General features: G+C 36.0%; 1 protein-coding gene across 2 annotated transcripts in view; it reads right to left on the bottom strand.

Annotated features, from left to right (window-relative positions):
• The window catches only part of LOC100014747 (palmitoyltransferase ZDHHC11), a 252,599-nt gene extending 235,610 nt beyond the window's left edge, over nt 1–16,989 (bottom strand). For both annotated transcript variants that reach the window (XM_016431409.2, XM_007486776.3), the window contains exon 1: nt 16,860–16,989. The gene's annotated coding sequence lies outside the window, so the exon portion shown is untranslated. The remainder of the gene's footprint in view (nt 1–16,859) is intronic.
• Nucleotides 16,990–16,994: the final 5 nt, after the last annotated feature.

The following is a 16,994-nucleotide window of genomic DNA, read 5'->3' as shown; positions in this document are numbered from 1 at the left end:
TAGAATAGTATACCTGTCAGATCTATGGGAAATGAAAGATTTTAAGACCAAGCAAGAAATAGAGAATATTACAAAATGTAAAATGATTAATTTTAACTACATTAAATTAAAAAGGGTTTGTACAAACAAAACCAATGCAACCAAAATTAGAAGGGAAGCAACAAATTGGGAAAAAATATTTATAACAAAAACCTCTGACAACAGTCTAATTACTCAAATTTATAAGGAGCTAAATCAATTGTAAAAAGAAAAAAGAAAAAAACAAGCCATTCCCCACCTGAAAAATAGGCAAGGGACATAAATAGGAAATTTTCAGATAAAGAAGTCAAAATGATCAATAAGCACATGAAAATGTGTTGTAAATCTCTTATAATTAAAGAAATGCAAATCAAAACAACTCTGAGGTGCCGAAATTAATAAATGTTGGAGGAATTGTGGCAAAATTGGGATAATAATGCATTCCTGGTGGAGTTGTGAAATGATTCAACTATTCTGGAAGGCAATTTGGAACTATGCCCAAAGGCCTTTAAATGATTGCCTGCCCTTTGATCCAGGCATACCACTGCTGGGGTTGTATCCCAAAGAGATAAGGAAAAAGACATGTGCAAAAATATTCATAGCTGTGCTCTTTGTTGTGGCAAAAAAATTGGAAAATGAAGGGATGTTCTTCAATTGGGGAATGACTGAACAAATTGTGGTATATGTTGTTGATGGAATACTATTGTGCTGAAAGGGGTAATGAACTGGAGGAATTCCATGTGAACTAGAATGACCTCCAAGAATTGATGCAGAGTAAAAGGAGCAGAACCAGGAGAACATTGTACACAGAGACTGATATACTTTGGCAAAATCAATTGTAATGGACTTCTCTATTAGCAGCAATGCAATGATCCAGGACAATTCTCAGGGACTTAAGAAAAAGAACATGGTCTGCCTAGTTCACTGCTCTATATTGCCTTTACCCAATACACTGAAAAAGCTATCAAGTTGGGGGCAGCTGGGAGGTTCAGTGGATAGAGAGTTACACCTGGAGTCAGGAGATTCTAGGTTCAATTCTGGCCTCCAACCCTTCCTAGCTGTATGACCCTGAGCAAGTCACTTAACCCTAATCGCCTAGCTCTTAACATGTTTCTGCCTTAGAACCAATAATTAGTATCAATTTTAAGATAGAATGAATTTAAAAAAATAAAAAGAAACTCATGCAACCATTCTGAATGGTTCACTACAAACTTATGCTATACAATCTTACTGTTGCTAGGCATTCCTACTATGACACCCTTTTCAACTCACTCTCCCATTCTCCACAGAGACTGTATGTTCAGATAGATGTCTCAAATTTAAAGTATATGAAGAATGTTGTCAAATTTATGGGAATGAGTTCCATTTCCAAAATGACAAATGGGCAAAAGACATGAACTGACAATTTTCAGATAAAGAAAACAAAGCCATATATAAGTACACAAATCACAAATGATTAGGGAAAGCAAACTTCCTATGACTCCTCTTTCCTCCATCCATTCAACTTATAACCTTCTCTGAAATCTTACAGAATTTCCATTCACTATGACCTTCCTACTCTCCCCTCTTCTTCATTCCTTATTACTCAGATGTCTTCTGCCACTCTCTCCTCTTTGACTTCTACCTCAAATGATGAAGAGGTCTTACTTCTTATCAAGGCTAACCTTTCTACCAGTTCAAGCATTCCCATTTCATCCCATCTCCTCCAATATATTATTTCCTCTGCCATCTCCACTTTTTCATGTATTTTTAATGTCTCCCTGTCTACTAGTTCATTCCCTCTTGTCTGCAAACATGCTCATGCCACCTCCATCCTGAAAAAACTTTTACTTGATACTTCTGGCCCTGCAATCATTCTCTATCTCTTCTGCCCTTTGTAGCTAAACTCCTTGAAAAGGTTGTCTACCACAAGAGCCTCCATTTTCTCTCCTCTCACTCTCTTGACCCTTACTATCTGGTTTCTGACCTTATCATTCTGCCACAACTATCTTCAAAATTACTGATCATCTCTCTGTTATCAAATCCAATGGCCTTTTTTCACTCTTCATTCTCCTTGACCTCTCTGCAACATTTAAATACTTTTTATTCAGCCTTTCCCTTCCCTTCCCACATCACAGAAGGCATCCTCCAGCAAAAAAAATATATAGATATAGATATAGATATAGATAGATAGATAGATAGATAGATAGATAGATAGATAGATAGATAGATAGATTATGTCTTTCATGTTTCCACTTCTCAATTCATTCTCTGGAGGTGAACCTTCACAAGTTACTCTTCCAATATTAAATCAGTAGTTGTATATAATGTTCTCTTAGATCTACTCATTTCACTTTTCATTATTATTCATATAATTCTTTCCAAATTTAAAAAAAATTAATCTGCTCATTTACAGTAGTATACCATAACAATCACATACCTCAATTTACTTAGCCATTCCCCAAATTATGGACATTCCCTCACTTTCTAGTTCTTTGCCACCACAAAGAGAGCACATACAATCTTTTCCTTTTTCCTTGATCTATCACCTTGGGAAATAGCAATGGTGTTGTAAGGTCTAAGGATACACACAATTTTAGAGCTTTCTGGGTGTAAATCCAAATTGCTCTCCAAAATGGTTGGATCAGTTCACAGTTCCATTGACAGTGTATTAGTGTCCTCACTTTTCCATATCCCTGCCAATATTTTGCCCGTTTGCCATTTTAGCCAATCTAATGCATTTGAGATGATACCACAGAATTCTTTTGGTTTGCATTTACCTAATCAGTTGTGATTAATGTACTTATATATAACTTTGTTTTCTTCATCTGAAAATTGTCAGTTCATATCTTTTGCCCATTTATCATTTGGGGAATGGAACTTATTCCCATAAATTTGACAGCATTCTTTATATACTTTAAACATGAGACCTCTCTCTGAGGGACTGTCAATGAAAATTGTCTTGCAATCTTCTACTTTCCTTCTAATCTTGGCAACATTTGATTTATTTGTACAAAACCTTTTCAATTTTATGTACTCAAAATTATGCATTTCACATCTCACAATGCTCTCTACCTCTTGTTTATTCATAAATTCCTCTTCTCTACATAAATCTGCTAAGTAACATTCCCTGTTCTCATTTGCTCTGCAGCCTTTGCAAACATTATTGATCACTCTCTCCTACTTGGTGCTCTTTTCTCTCTAGGTTTTCAGTACAACACTCTCTCCTGGTTCTCCACTTACCTATATGACCACTCCTTCTCTGTCTCCTTTGCTAGGTTCTCTTTCTTATCATAAACATAGGTGTCCCTCTAATCATAGGTGTTCCTCAGTGTCCTGGACCTGCTCTTCTGCCTTGTTTTGTCCTGGACTTTCTCTTCTCCCTATTTACTACCTGACTTGGTGATCTCATCAGCTCCCATAGCTTTAATACCAACTTTATGCTAATTGTTCTCAAATCTACCTGCCCCAAATTCTCTTCTGACCTCCAATCGCTTTTCAGTAATCTCAAACTGGATGTTCAGTAGGTATCTTAAATTCTGTGTTTCCAAAATGGTACCTATCATCTTTCCCCCTAAATTCCTGTTCCTCCCACATTCCCTATTATTGTGCAGGCCAGCATTATCCTCCCAGTCCCTCAAGCTCACAACTAGGAGTTATCCTGTACTCATTAGTTCTCCTCCTCTATATCCAAGCTATTGATAAGGACTATTGATTTCACCTCTGCAACATTTTTCAAATATATCCTCTTCTCTCTTGTGACACTGCCACCACTCTAGTACAGGTCATCACGTCATTCCTGGACTATTAAAAGAGCCTGATGTTGAGGCTGAGTACCTTACTGTCTCTCCACTCTAATCCATCCTCCAATCAGCCATTAAAGTGATTTTCCTAAAGTACAGATACAATATGTAAAACACACACACACACACACACACACACACACACACACACACACACACACACTGGGAATTTCTCTGTCTCCTTGGCTTGGAATTCTCTCTCTCCTTATCTCTGTCTCCTAGTATCAATGGCTTCCTTTAAGTTCCAATTAAAGTTCAATCTTTTACTAGGAACTTTCTCCAACTCCTCTTGCCTTCTTCCTGTTAATTATTTCTTGTTTTTCCCATGTATGGCTTATGGGTTATAGATTTGTTTGCAGGTTGTATCTGCTATTAGGTAGTAAGCTCCTTGAAGTCAGGGACTATATTTTGCCTCTTTTTTCTCATCCCAGTGCTTAGCAAATGCCTGGAATACACTTAATAAATGTTGATTGATGGATTATCCTCAAATATTATTTATGCATTTCCTTAAATATATAAGATGATCTTTAGTCACATCAGCATATTTAAATGACTTCCCTTTTAGTCTTCATTTGAGGTAATTTGTTAATTTAGCATTAATATTTTACTTTTAAAATCACTAACTTGCCTTTAGAGTCTATGTTCAAATGAGCTTATATATCCTTCCTCTAAACACTTTGAAGTCTGCTGCTAAAGTCAAAGGTGCCCTCAAAATGTGCTATCTTAGCAATCACCACCTTTAAGATGTTAGAGTCACTGCCTCCCAAGGCTCCCATAATTGCCACATTACTTCCTCCTTATTGTCAGAATCAGGTCCTGTAGTAGTTCCTCAAATTACTTCCTCTAATTTAAAACAAAAACAAAAACAACAACAACAACCCTTCCCTTCCATCTTAGAATGAATACTTTGTATTGATTCCAAGGCAGAAGAGTGCTAAAGGTTAGGTAATGGGAGTTAAGTGACTTGCCCAGGGTCACACAGCTAGGAAGTATCTGAAACCAGATTTGAACCTAGGACCTCCCATCTCTAGGCCTGGCTCTCCATTCACTGAGCCACCTAGCCATCTCATGCTTCCCCTAATTTTTGGAAGATAAAATTATGAACAAGGCAAGTAAAAAATTAAATGGCCCCTGATCTTAATGAAGAGAAAGTTATAGCAAGTTTATCTGAATAATAGAGTACTCTTCTGCTACCACAAACAGCCTTTGCAACAATTTTCTGATCAGCACCATACCTTAATCTTCCATTTTCTCAAAATGACCAAATAGCCTTTAGTATAATCCCAGAAGACTGTCCCTTTTGTTTCTACCTTTTTAAATCCTCACCCAAGTATTCCACATCATGCCTCCCCATCATCTTAATTGGTATCCAATAGGAATCTATATTCTTTATATAGTGACTCTGTCACCTTTATCTCCTTTTCATTCTGAACAAATTCCACTGCATACCACCAGTCTCAGCTCTAATCATGAGGTTACATTTACCTTTCTGTGTTAAAATTTCTCATTTGCTTTGGGTTTTGTTGGTGTTAGTGAGTCATTTTTTGGTCATGTCTGACTCTTCGTTACCTCATTTGGGTTTTCTTGCCAAAGATACCAGATGGTTTGACATTTCCTTCTTCAGATCATTTTACAGATGAGGAAACTGAGGCCAATATGGTTAGGTGACTTTCTCAGGGTCACACAGCTAGTGGCTAAGGTAATATTTGAATTCAGGTCTTCCTGACTCAAAGCCTGGCACCCTATACAGTGCATGACCTAACTAATCATTAGTTTTTCTTTTTGTTTCTACCTATATATAACATATTTGTATGTTAAGCCATATTTGATTGTCCTCACATATTATTTATTTTTTGCCCCTTTTCCCCTATTATATACCTCCTGCTCTCTAAGTATCTGATAGAGAAGAAATGTCCCTGAGTATTTATTAAGGTATAATTTGAAGATAATTTTTGAATCCCTGGATCTTACCAAAGAAAACTCAAATGCTGGGTTTAGAGAAAATAGGCTCTAGATATTATGTCCAGTAATAGGCATAATACTTAATTTTCCCCTATTCCTATAAGCCAAGGGTAGAAAAACTACTTCTATTGCATGTTATAAGATGACCTGGAGCAAAGAATAATCTTTTACATTTTTTTTTAAACACTTACCTTCCGTCTTGGAGTCAATACTGTGTATTGGCTCCAAGGCAGAAGAGTGGTAAGGGCTAGGCAATGGGGGTCAAATGACTTGCCCGGGGTCACACAGCTAGGAAGTGGCTGAGGCCAGATTTGAACCTAGGACCTCCCGTCTCTAGGGCTGACTCTTAATCCACTGAGCTACCCAGCTGCCCCCTAATTTTTTACATTTTAAAATGACTGAGTTTAAGTGACATGCCCAGAGACACACACTGCCAATATGTGTCAAAAGTGAGATTTGCACTCATGTTTTCCTGATTCTGAGGTCAGTTTTCTATACACTGTACCACGCTGTGCCTCTTATTTTATTTCTTTTAAAATAAGTCTTTAAAATGTGAAACTCATTCTTAGCTCCACAATACAAAAATTGGAGACAAGCCAGATTTAATCCCAGGACAGTAGTTTGCTAACCCTTGCCATATAGGATGGGGAAAACCAAATTAATCAGTTTCTGGAACTATAACTGTAAAAAAAGAAAATGTGGAAATCTTTCCTATAATAAAAAGTATGATGATAATGAAACTGGAAACATTTCAGATGTCATAGGTACAAATTACTACAAGGGAATACCTGATTTAGCATGCTGCTAGTTAGTCTTTTCAGTTTATGTCTGACTCTTCCTGTCACTAATTGGGAATTTTCTTAGCAAAAGATACTAGAGTAATTTGCCATTACCTTCTCCAGCTCATTTTACAGATAAGGAAACTGAGACCAAGAGGGTTAAATGACTTGCCCAGGGTCACACAGGTAGCTAAGTGTCTGAGGTCAGATTTTAACTCAGGAAGATGAATCTTCTTGACTTTAGGCCCATAACTCTGTCCACTGTGACAGCTAGCTGCCCTTTTTAGCCCTGGTTTAGCACACCATCCAATCACAACTTTGGTAGGTTAGACTGATAACTGAAAGACTACTCAACCACTCAATGATATCAGTAACTAGGATGTTAGAATTCTCTTCCTTTCTGCTTGTTTCAATATAGGGGGAAAGTCCTGATTAGTGGCTTGATGATATTTTGTGAAATGGCCAGAAATGCTAGGGCAACAATGGAACACTGTTGCTTAGTTGCCTTCCTTAGCACTCGGTAAATAAGTAACAATACAGAGAGTAGTGGAACTCTTCAATGGGGCCAAAAAAAAAAATCTTCCTCCATTACCTTTAGAATAAAGTATGTAATTCTGAGCCTAAAAATATAAAGCTTTCCCACCTACCTTTCGAGTCTAATTCCACATTACTCCCTTTCAATGATTTTGTTCCAATAAAAGCAGCCTGCTAACATAGCAGTTCCCAGAACCCAACATTCCCAATTTGTCTCAGTGTCTTTATATCAATAGAACCCAGTGTCGTAAATGCTGTCCTTTTTTACCTCTGCTTCAGAATCATTTCCTTTGAAAACACATCTCAGTTCCACTTCCTATGAGTCCTTTTTCTGATGCCCCTAGTTATGAGCACATTTTGCTTCTTGAAATTACTTTTGATTACTTTGTATATGTATTATATTTGCTTAGGGGGTGTGTGTGGGTGGATGTTTGTATACTTGCAGTATGAGCTTCTTGAAAGGATCTGATTTTCATTTTGTATCCTGTGCCTGGCACATTGTCTACTTATTGGGACAAGCACAGGGACAGAGATAAGGATAAGAATAAGGAGAGGGCCAAGGATAGAGATAGAGAAAGAGATATGGATGGGAGGAGAAAAATAAAGAGAAGGATAGGGTTAGGGATTGGGATGGGGATGGGGATTAGGATTGGATTCATGATTCCATTGGTATAAAGAACCTTCACATAAAAAAAACTCTCTAACAAGGCAGGACAGCTTCTTCTCCTCAACCTATATAGTCTCAGTGTTTTCTAGAGTACTGAGGTTAAGTGATTTGCCCAGGGACACACTGCCAGTCTGTGTCAGAGGTGAGACTTCAACTCATGTTTTCCAAATTTGCTATGCTGTCTCTCAGTTAATTTATGTTTAATGATCATTTGTTGAAATTAAATGAATGTGCCAGTATGTTATGTTCCTGAGAGAACCAAGTGTAGTCATATCACTTTAAGAAAGATCGTGCTTTCTACAAATGAAGCTGGGGCCATGGTTTCCTACCCAATCTCAGATGAGACCAACAGCGCCCACTGACATGTTGATTGACAGGGGCTGAAACACAGTCTGCAGTCATTAGAAAGAGACAATCAACTAGGAGTCTCTTTAAGAATTACAACTTTATCTTTGTTCATGGGATCATGGATACAGAGCTAGAAGGATCTTTAGATAGCATCAAATCTAATTTCCTTTTACAGATGAGAAAACTGAAGCCCAAAGCTATTTGCCCAAGGAATTAGACCCAAACCAATTGTGAAGATGGCAATGTAGGCACCTCAAAGGATGCATCTACTGCATGCAGAATCCAGTTGTTCAGACCACCTGCCTTCTGGAGTAAATACAGACAGTAGAAATCAAATATTACATAAATTCTGGCATTTTATTTTAGTTTGGTAATCCCCAGTTATAAGAAGGAAGCAAAGGGTGGTCTGGATTACTCATGGAAAAACAGAATTTTTGCTCCAGTATGTCAGTAAAATAAAAGCAAATACACAAAGAAATGTTAATCTCATCTGCAGTAAATCAGATTCCTCTAATCTACAATTAATCTGTCTTTAACTTTTCTCTGCCTCAGGGGGATTTCCAGTCTTAAGAAAGAGAAAGTTACCAAAATGTCCCTTTAATTCCTCATACAGTAAAGCAAAGTGACAAAAAAGAAGTTAGATCTCATACTAGCTCATCTCAAGGAAGACGTAAATACTATGCAGGCCATAAATTGCTGAGATATTGATGGGCAAGACTACAATCTACTTAGCAAGCTCAAAAAGTTTTCATAAGGATTTCAAAGGCCCTAATTAAGTTACAAATCACAAAAATAACAATCAATTTTTAATCAACAAAATTCTTCTTTGTTGCCAGTAGTTCCAAATATTTCAGTACCTTTGTTTTGACAAGTCACTTGAAAACGTTTCAGATGGCTGGAGAGTGCCCCAGGAACGTGCCTTCTGCTTACTTCTTTTTAACATCCATTGGAATTTTTTTTTTAATCCTTAAATTCAAATGTTGCCAAAATCATGTCAAAGAGCTACTTGTACAATAAACACCTCACTTTGGACTCTTATTTTTAGCTCCTAAAATCTTTTACAGTAAACATTTAATGAAAAAGAAATTTATTTTCCCAAGCAATGAAATAACTCCTGAGGATGTCTTGTTGGCCCTGTGCTGCCCTGTCTGTATATCAAATTAAGAAGGTTCATTCCATTTACACAATTTTTTTTTTCCTGCGAATTATTTGAAAACACTAACTCGGATGCATATACTCATCTTTGGTTTCAAAATCTGTGTATGTAGGATTAGCATGTAGAAAGCCAGACAGCCTAAAGACTATCATGCACACTGTCTTTTAAAGCTTAAAACTGATATAAATTTACAAATATCTGTCTTGTTGACAAGAAATGAAATAATCCAGTGCAAGTAATTCTTGAATCCTTTACTCTTGGTCTTAATGAGCTATTTGAAGCAGAATTTTCACTTTAATTTCCAGGTCTCTAAAAAGGACAGGTTCTAGCTTTAAAAATAAATGACCACTTCCTAGCTGTGTGACCCTGGGCAGGTCACTTAACCCCCATTGCTTGGTCCTTCTGTCTTAGTACCAATACATAGCATTGATTCTAAAATGGAAGGTAAGGGTTTTTATTTTTTAAAAAGAGAGATCTCTAGATATGACCAACAGGATGTATTAATTAGAATCTTGAACATTTGGACTTCATCCCCCAGAAGTCCTGCAGTATCTCCCAGAATTCCTCTCCTCTCTCCACCACTTTGCTTGGTCACTTTTGTATATAGTTCAGTGTAAGCCATGCCTTCTCTCTCTTCTTACAGAAGCAGGCTGGGTGGTTTAGGTAGCTTTTACTTTAGTTGTTATTAATAAACTTTATAAAACATAATACTTTAGTTATTGTATATTAATTTTAAAACCCACAAGGATTAATAACTAAACATTAAGTTTCAATAAGACCCCCCCAAAAAAGATTAAATAGCATTGAGAAGTAAAAGAAATAACTGAATCCACAGAACAATAAAGCAAGAAGCCCAATGAAGAAATAGCCATGTGAATGCTAAGACAATGCTCATCCATAACATATCCCCTCAGCACCCTTGTCCCATCAGCCTTCATATATTCAACCCAGGCGTGTGTTTTGAGACCCACAAAGGGACTTCTCTCTTACTGTAGTGACCATGAACTTAAGTTCCTATCTGCCCTACTGTACAAATTAACAGTAGTCCATACCCTTGTCCTCGGTACCCCAAGATTAACTTTGATTTTAAAAAGGCAGACTACTGAGTTTAAGTTTGAAATTGCAACTTAACCTACCATTTGATCAAATCAAGAACAGATAAAGCTAGAGAACAAAGTTTTCTGTAATTAAACTAGTTAAGATAGTGGGATAAAGAAAAGATAGTGGTGGATATCCCCATTCTGCTGGCATCCTGAAGGTCTCATGATTCCTGGAGTCTGGAAGACTCTTAGCTCTTGCCCCACATAACTCTCTGGCATCTGGAAGACCCCCCTTTTGCCAAGAGTGAGGTTGGAATCTCCAATTGGAGAAGCTTTGGAAAGGGATGTCACTAGGAGAATAAATCTGAGTCCCAAAAGGAAAAAATCCAGATTGAGAAGGTGTGTGTTGGCTCTACTCTTGGCTCTTGGCTCTTGGTCTGGTTCTTAGAGGATATTGACTAAGGAAACAGCCAGCTACATGTGACTAGAGGTCTTTTCTTTCTCTGGTCTGCTTTTTATTATTTAATAAATAATTATAAAGTAAGATACAGTCTCCAGAGAATTATAATCTTAACACCAACTCCTTTCCCATCACCTAGATGAAATAAGCCGCAGATATCAACTTTAATCAGTCACATAAAGAGAAGGACATGGTGTGTGTGTGGGGGGGGAGAAAAACGAGGTTCTTTCAGCCTGTGGTAGCTATTAGATTAGGGAATGCTAAGTTGGCAGAGGATCTCCCTAGAACACACACTATGTCCTATCCTAAGCCCTAAAAAGTAGCAAAAAGTGATTCCAGTCAGCAAGAAAAAGTAAAGAAAGAAGGGGAATAGCATGAGTGACTACACCAGCCTTGAAGAAAAAGGGGCTGGAATTCAGATAGGGCCAGTCATAAATAAATTCTGCCACATGAGAAACTGAGAAGGTATTAGGGGTCTCAACCCTGGAGAAATATTCTTCATCAAAAAGGGAGGAATCCAAAAATCAGCAACAGGGTAATATGAGAAAAAAAAAGGACCACCCAAGTCTTTAAGAGGAAGAAAAATTCAAAAACAGAACAGGAGCAGATAATCATGACAAAATATTAACATTATGGAAGATGACTACCAAGATCTGCAAAAGATTATAAACTCTTCTTAGTAAAAACTGTAAGGCGATATCTGCTAAAGTAAAGCACTTCATGCAGTCTCAAGATAGCAATGACCTATTATAGCAGGATATTCCAAAATGGTTTAAGAAAAATAGGAATTTTGAAATAACAAGTAAGAAGTAAATAAAAGCAAGATTTACAGCCTGCACAAGAGAATAATTGGCAGACTGAAAAACTTGAATCCATAGTGGCTGAGTCTCTCCAAAAGAAATTCCAATGAGAAATATAAAGTGAAGTGGAGGAAATTATGGAAGAAGAGAAGTAAAAGTGTGAAAAGGACAAATGATCTCCAATCAAACAAAACACATTGATCCTGAAGACAATATGAAGAGAGACAACTTAGGGTCAAAGGCCACCAAGAAGGAAAAGACAAATCAAAAGACCTGGGCACCAAAGAAAAGAAATATTCCTGGAAAGCTGGCCAGAACTTTTGAACAGAGAAACAACAGAATGCACAGATCACCTCCAGAAAAAGAAAAAAAATCTTTGAATCAAACTATACATAATTTAACAATTAAACTGACAGATAACAGTCTTCAAAGATAAATGGAGGAATGTAATGCAACCCTATTTTGAACCTCCCAGAAACCATAGAAGTGAATGGTATAATTTATTCTGAAAAGTAATGTAGTTCACAATATAAACTAAAATGAAATACAGTGAAAAATCAATGAAATAGATAAGAGGCTTTTGAAGCATTGTTTTATATGTATTATATATTAAAATATAAATATATACACACTTATATGAGATTATTTCACTTACAACATTCCCCACCCCAAAAAAAACCACAATCAGTAGTGAAAAAAATGATATTATCTCTAGAAATTCTTAAAAAAAATAAAAAAGAATGGGAAGGACAACTATTGGGTATAGTAGTTTGTTTTATAGTAACAAAAACTGGAAACGGAGAGGATATCTAACAGATGAGGAATGGACATGGCTGGCCAGGTTTATATAAATGTGAGAGTACTATTTTGTAGATATGAGGAAACAGGTGATTTCAAAAAGACATAGAAAAATTTCTATGAACCAATGCAAAGTGAAATAAATGAATCAGAACAATTCTCACTTTATCATCAAACAAGCCAAAAATGGAAACCCAGCTAAGAACTTAATTAAGTTTGAAATAATAAATAAATCAAAGAACAGATTATAGAAATAATGATCACATGAAAGATGATTTTAATGGTGAAACAACATACCAAAATTACTAGGTGGCAACTAATGCAGTACCCAGAGGGAAAATGGCAATCCTAAAAACATGCATTATTGGGGCAGCTGGGTGGCTCAGTGGATTGAGAGCAAGGTCCAAAGATGGGAGGTTCTGGATTCAAATCTGACCTCAGACACTTCCCAGCTGTGTGACCCTGTGCAAGTCACTTAACCCCCATTGCCTAGCCCTTAACACTCTTCTGCCTTGGAGCCAATACACAGTATTGGCTCCAAGACAGAAGGTAAGGGTTTAAAAAAGAAAAAAAAAACAACATACTAACAAAATTAAAAAGGAGAATGAACTTAATATGCATTTGTTAAACATAAAGCAAATAAACAAAATAAAAAAGCACAAAAGATGAAATATAAAAAATTAGAGAGATAAATTAGAAACCCCAAACCCTGTGTAACTGATAAAACTAAAAATTAATGAAAAGACTAAAAACAATTGATAAACCTTTAACCCACTTTGTTAAAAAAAAAAGATGAGTAGAAAATCAAATCAACAAACAAGATAAAAGTACGATAAATTAAAAGAAATTAAAAATAATTATCATAACCTATTATGTAAAACTTTTCCACTGAAACTGTGTATACAAAAGAAGTAGAGGATTGTCTTTAAAAACATAAAATACTGACAGTGGTACAGTCAAATTTACAGACCATTTGTTCAAATTCTAACTTCTTTCAGTATGTGTAGTAAATTATTGTTCCAGATAATTAAGTTCCATTCTCTAACTCTTAACTTATTTCCAAAAAATATGGTAAACATTAATTTGTTTCCCTGAATAGTAATATTTCTTAAATAGGCAAGAAGGATCTCTAATTTCTAGGGAATCACAATTTTCTTTTAATCCAAATTTTAATTAGTTCAGTAATACAATCACTAATCTGAGAGCAAAACATGATGCTGATGAAATATATCAATGACTTTAAGAAAAGAGTTGTAGAGAATTGTCTGAAACTGAGAGATTAAGGGATGCACCCACGGTCATATAGCTTATTAAAGGGAATTTGTACCAAAGCCTTTCTGACTCCAAGTATTCCCTTATCGATGAGATCATGCTACCTCTCATAATAATACTTTTAAATAATCCAAGAAAGTATTACTAAGGGCAGCTAGGTGATTAAGTGAATATAATGCTGATCATGGAGTCAGAAATGATCATCTTCCAGAGTTTAAATCTGATCTTAAACACTTAGTAGCTGTGGGACCCTGGGCAAGTCACAAGTTTGCCTCAGTTTCCTGATCAGTAAAATGAGCTGAAGAAGGACATGGCAAACCATTCCAGTATCTTTGCCAAGAAAACCCCAAAAAGGGATCACAAAGAGTCAGATATAACTAACCAATGACTAAACAACAGATTCCTAAGAAAATTCAATTTATGTCCAATATAAGTGCAGATTTTTTAAAAAATGTAGACTATATTTGGGGGAATATTTTATTTAGGCTTTTTTTTAAAGCCTCTCTTCAACTAATTACTTGCATAATGACTAATTGTACTCACTTATAACAACCATGCCTTTTTATGGGAAAAAAAAATTAAACAATTTCTATAGCCAAGACCCTTCTTGGATCTTGTCTACACCTGACAACTAAATCAACAATTCTTCCCATTAACAACTAGTTTATGCACAACTGAACAGATTAGTCATAAAGTCAAGTCATGCAAACACTTGTCTTTGTTGTCTAAATTGGCACATGAAAAACTGAATTGCCTGTTTTCCATTTGAAGGAAAGAGTGTAAAGCTGGAAGGAAAAGGAATTTAATTTAAAATATTAAGCACTTACTATATCAAAGAAAGACCTGTGCCCAATAGAGATGATGTTATATCATAAAGGTTGAGTAATCAGTCACATAATCTTAGTGGGAGAAGGTATATTCCATATATATGGAATATACTGAGAATCACTGACTTGATCTAAACATTATCCAGTTTGGGAAGCTCATTATCACTTAAGACAGTCTATTCCATTTTTGACCAGATGTAATTATTGGAAAATTCTTCCTTATATTGACCTGAGATTTACTTATTGCAACTTTCATTTATTTCTGCCTTGAGACTACTTACAGTAAGTCTAATCTCTCTTCTAAATGATACTTGAAAACAGCTATCATGTCTCCTTCAGGTTTTTTTTTAATTGTTTTCCCCTTGCTAAATGTCACCAATTTCCACCAACATTCCTTATATTACCTGATTTCCAGATCCCTTCCCATTCCTGATTGATCTCTTCCACTTCTGGCTAATAGTAGGGACTTAAATGTTTGTTGACTGTGCGAACTTGGCTTATTGTATTACTTTTTTTTAAATTCCAAATGTTTACAAATCCAAACAAAACAAGTTTCCATATATAAATAAAAAGATATTACACAAATGAAATCACAGCTCTCTTATTTGTTTAACTTACTTTCCTTCATAACTGCATAATAGATCCCTACCCACAAGTGTCCCAACCCTTCTTCACCCTTTCAACATCACTTAGGATATATTCATGGAGGCAAGCATGTTCATATAAATTAAGACTTTCATGTTTTATCTTTCTGTTCATTTTTTGGAGAGCATATTCTCAGTTTATTTTTCTATTATTAGTTCTGTGGCTATGTATAATGTTCTCCTAGTTCTACTAATTTCACTATTCATTATCTCATATAGTTCTTTCCAGGTTTTAAAAAAAATATTAGTTTGTTCATCATTTCTTGTGGTGCAGAGTATTCCATCATAATCATATCCTATAACTTGTTTAGCCATTCCTCAATTGATGGGCATCCTCAGTTTCTAATTCTATGCAACCACAAAGATTACTGCTATAGATATTTTGGAGTTACAGTACTTTTTTAAGCTAAAAAGAATTGAACCCAATCCCTAATTAAAAGTGTTACTTCTTACTGGCAAGATCAGACTTGATGATAAATGTCTTTTACTGATCACCTAGGAGTAGAACTGCTGTTTGTACCTTTCATTAAACTAGACAAGATAAAATGAAATCTTGCTTGGATCAGTTTTATCTAGTAGGATTACGAGCCTTGTTACAACTCATTTTCTTTTCTTTTCTAAAACAAATTGTATCATTATTTTGTGATTTTACATCACCTTTATTTCCCAATCCATCTTCCAAGCTCCCAATCCAGAGAGCTTTTTCTAGCATCATTTACTTCACTACAGCTTCCCCTTTTTCACTATAATCTTTGCATAGCTCTACTAGCAAATTGTAAAAAGGTATAATTGAAATAGGGTTGCTGTCACTACTACTTCCACCTTATCTGGTTTTAGGCCATCAGAGAACTCAAGAGGACTCAAGCAAACAGGACAGAAAGATGATTAATTTCATCCTTCCAGATATATAGCACTGAATCTGAAATACTAAGTAATCTTGTAGTTTGGGATGTGGAAGGAAGCTTAGACATCTTATCTCACCCTCTCATTTGAATAATGAAGAAACTGAATTACAGTTTAATGGATCTGGCCAAGGTCATAAAGTTGGTTAGTTGTGGAACTGAAACTAGAAAGAACCAGGTCTATATGACTACAACACAACCCCTTGATAATGGTAATTAGATCAGAAATAAAGAAAAGTAAGCTCCTCCTTATCTCAAACACAATTCATTCCTGAGTGACAGGCTCATTCATTTCCTGATCTCTAGTCAGTAGATATAAGAAATAGCTTTCCATTCTTTTCACCCTTAGGAATTGTTATTAAATCACACTATTCCTCTACCCAGAGGTAGTTCTCTTCTTTACCCAAAATGTTTTGTTCCTTGAGTTTGGGACTGAAAAGAAGGTTCTCCTAGGAATAGAAGGGGCAGAGAAAAGAAGACTCTATCCCTGGTGATCTTCTCAAACATAGTTTTGCCATTCCATTTAGTGTAGTTAATACTTTTCCAGTTATTCTGAGTTTCTCTTCTACATTATACCAGCTAAAAAGTCTCAAGTGCCCAAGTTGAACCTTTATCTCCTTCATAAGGTATAAGGCTTCCCCTGACCACACCACCCACAGAGTGATGGATCATTTTGAACTCCTATATTTCTATTTAGCAGTAGTATTGTCTGACACCCTATCATAAACTTCCCTTGCAATTTTCATTATTTTCTCATATGTGTACATGTCCTCAACGTTCATGGAGGTCTGAAATTCAACATGGTTGTGTCCCAAACAGAAATCAAGCCCCCACTCAGCCAGAATTCTAATCCACATATGCCCTTCTCACCTCCAAGCACCAGTCCCAAGTTCCAAAAAAGATTCAAACTTTCCAACCGGGGAATGAAGCAAGGTTGACATGTAGATAAATTCTTTGGTTGTCATAGCAGCCATAGAACCCTAAGTTACTTCATAAGCAGTATTG

The sequence above is a fragment of the Monodelphis domestica genome, chromosome 3 (genome assembly GCF_027887165.1).
Source record: "Monodelphis domestica isolate mMonDom1 chromosome 3, mMonDom1.pri, whole genome shotgun sequence".
Classification (NCBI taxonomy): Eukaryota; Metazoa; Chordata; class Mammalia; order Didelphimorphia; family Didelphidae; genus Monodelphis; species Monodelphis domestica.
Note: the sequence above shows the minus strand (reverse complement) of the source record. Positions and strands in the feature narration are given on the sequence as shown.